This window comes from Dermacentor andersoni, chromosome 9 (genome assembly GCF_023375885.2).
Source record: "Dermacentor andersoni chromosome 9, qqDerAnde1_hic_scaffold, whole genome shotgun sequence".
NCBI lineage: Eukaryota > Metazoa > Arthropoda > Arachnida > Ixodida > Ixodidae > Dermacentor > Dermacentor andersoni.
Window position 1 is genome coordinate 87094857 of NC_092822.1, and position 3577 is coordinate 87098433.

Genomic DNA, 3577 nt, shown 5'->3' on the forward strand with positions numbered 1-3577 from the left:
GCCACCAGGAACGGTGAGAGCTTTCTTACTGGTATGTTGTTTACTCTGTGGATTACATAGTATTTGGGAAATGATGGAGTCTTGCTCCGAAAGCAGAATTGTAACGGTGCTTCGGTGCGGCCTCTTTTCAGACGCCAATCATAAACAACAGAAGTTCGCGCTATCGTGAGAAAAATGTGCATGTTCGGCAACAGCGCCGACCGCCCACCACGGAGCCTTACGAGGGGACACGGCAGAGCTTGCCTGGAATTCTGCACAACGCCAGTCGTACGCCGTCACTGTAACCAAATATGGTGTATCCAACATAGGATAGCCACACAGGCTTAACCCTTGCCGCCCGGGAGAAATGACGTAAATGGAAGATAGGAGAAGATAGGGAAGATGCAAAGTGAGAGAAAAACGAAGGTTGGAGGGAGAGAGAGACACGAAAAGGCAACTACCGATTTCCCCCGGGTGGGTCAGTCCTGGGGTGCCGTCTACGTGAAGCCGAGGCCAACGAGGTGTGTTGCTTCCACTCAGGGGCCTTAATGGTCCAAACACTCGGCATCGGCTCAACCCCCCGGATACCTTTTCCCCGGTCACGGCTAAGCCGCGCACGGTTACACGCTTGGGGGTCCAACCCTCGTGTACTCGGGTACGCGGTGTCGCAACACACCAAACGCCTGCTGACGCAGACGCCCCTGTCGGGGCTTTCATTGGCTCCGTGTACGATTACAGAAGCAAAAAATACATCATAGATGCTATGTAGTAGTAGAGAATTTCTAAAGCTATTGATGTGCTACAATATTGCTATTTGAATTCAGCGGAAGAGAGTTCGGGAGCGGGAAACACGTCATAGACGTTTGGTTCTTGGACACCACTTATTCCCAAAACAAGTAGTTATTCCACTGCTTAATTTTATATGTAATAATTTTTTTCAACAAAGCTATTTATATTTGCGTTGATGTGTCAGAAACCTTGGCAACGCATGTTGTTCGTCGACAGTGTCTTTGAGCGATCTAATCAAATCCAAGTTATAGCCATCGTTCCATTATTGGCGCGGCAGTGTCGATTCGTTTGCCATCTTCAAAGCCGTCCCGAATTCACCTGCTCCGTTACTGAGGTATGACAGCTACATCTATCTCTATATGAGCCATTGGAATAACGGAACCTGTTTTGTTCACAGGCGACAACAAGCCCTAAAGTGAGGGAAAAGCTGTAAACGCGAAAGGGTGCGTCACTGCAAATTAAGGTTATATTTGAGGGCTTCAGATCTTTCGTCAGCGGCAAGCAGTCAATGGCCGGGAGAATGCCAAATGCAGAATGGTGTAGCGGTGCATGTAAGCCGGACACGTGCGGCAACGCGTGTTGTCGTCCTTTCCGTGCGAACGTTTGTGCGCCTTGCGATGTTTGCCGCTGTGCAGGGGCAACATCAGAAGTTCATGCTGCCGTTGCTTGTAGCACGCTACCTCGGGCTCAGCAGCAATTTACTGTGGCCACTCACCAGCGCAGCAGGTATTAAAGATCATTACAGCATTGAATTGAATTTATTTATGTTTAAAGAGCTAGAAATTATTCGGTATTATGCGGTCGCCAAGTGCAAGTACTGGCTATACCGTTATCAAAATTCATTTGTGGTAGAAATTTCCGCATCTAATTATGGATATGTACAATGACTGCCTCCATAAATCGTTCTTGTTGCCAAATCACTAAGTGTTCGCAGTTCCAAGTGCCATGCACTTAATTTTTCCTTCTTACTAAGCTTCTGAGTGGAAAAGATGCTCATTGTATGCATAATAATAAACTTTAATTATCCCTAAATAATACCTAAATTCGTTGAACCAGCAGAAATGGCACTGCTTTTTTGTGTTAAAAATTTTCATCCCAATGAGTTTGCAGGTGCATCGCATTTTATGGTTTTCAATTCTAAAAATGCATTGGAATTCTGTCATGTTGCACATAATTGTGGTTGAATGATATTGTGACGCGCTGACGAAGATGTTTTAATCATCATCGGAAGAAGACGATGTTCTGGTCTTCGCGCGCTGTCTACCATCTTGGCAGCTGCTATAATTATTGTAAATATTCTGTAAATACACATCTGACTGTTTTAAACCCGTAATATTTTTGGTGGTGGTTGCGGGATCATTCTCAAGACGGATTTACGTAGTGGGCGCTCTTTGGCTGCATCTACAATGCCAGCTCAAGGCGAGGATGCTACGGGCCCATCGGCACCCACGCCCACCGTCATTCTAGCACAACCCCGCGATCCAGGAACCTTCTCTGGCACCGACAACACTGATGTTGAAGACTGGCTTCAACTATATGAGCGGGTGAGCGCCAGCTACCACTGGGACCAGACCATCATGCTCGCTAATCTGATATTTTGCCTCGTGGGCACGGCACGCGTCTGGTTTCAGACTCACGAGCAGGAACTTACCAGCTGGGGAATTTGTAAACAGACACTCAAAGATTTGTTTGGCAAGCCTGTTGGACGTCAGCGCGCCGCCCAAAAAGACCTCGCTTCGCGTGTCCAGACGTGCACTGAATCCTATCTCACGTACATCCAGGACGTGCTCGCTCTGTGCCGCAAAGTGGATCCGAAGATGTCCGAACCTGATAAGGTTGCACATGTCATTGAGGGCATAGCAGATAATGCCTTCCATCTCCTTGTCTTCAAGAATTCTTCCACTGTACAAGCCATCATTACCGAATGCCGGCGGTTTGAAGAAGCCAAGAGTCGCCGCGTTGCCCAACAATTTCCCCGCCTTCCCAACACGGCTGCTACGTCCACCTGCGAAGACCTCCGCAGTCCGCCCACACCCAATCGGTCTGATGACATCCTCCATGTCATCAGACGTGAAATAGAAGCTACACCTCCTGTCCCGACCCCAACCCATGGCCCCGAAATTGCCAGGCGACCGTCTCGTTGATTCAGTCCGTCGTGCGCAATGAATTGGCCAACGTTGGCTTAATAATGTGCCTTTATTTCCATAAACGTACAATTTATGGGGGATTTACGGAAAAAGTTGCTCGCAGCAACTTGACGGGCCTTAAACCCAGTCTGAGGGCAGCAGCAGAAGGCACAGGCACTGATTTAGAACCTACAAAACAATACATAAGCAAAAAAACAATGACAAGTTGGCTTAGACAGTATGTCAGCAAACAGAAATGCAATGAAAAAAAACATTACAAGCCATAAAAAACTACGCAATCCACAGTGTACACTAGAACAACAAAAGCAGCGATAGAATCATTAACAAAGTAATCATTGTAGGAAAGAATAAGACATGATTGAGCCGTTGACAGAGGCTAATATCAAACGGAGATGTGTGACGACAGTCTACTTCAGAAAACAGTAACAAACAACAAATTAATTCCTCTTCAAATATCAATGAAGTGCTCATATATATGCAATACAGGACAAGAAGTGACATCTATGTTATTACATTTAAGCGTGTTTAATAGGCGTGGTAAGTGATGGCACAACATTTGAAGAGCATAGTTAGTGCGAGGGTGCGGCACATGCCCGTGTTCAGGTGACCGTGTACTGTATTCTGTTCTGTTTCTAATTAATTGTGCTAACGACGTGATGTAT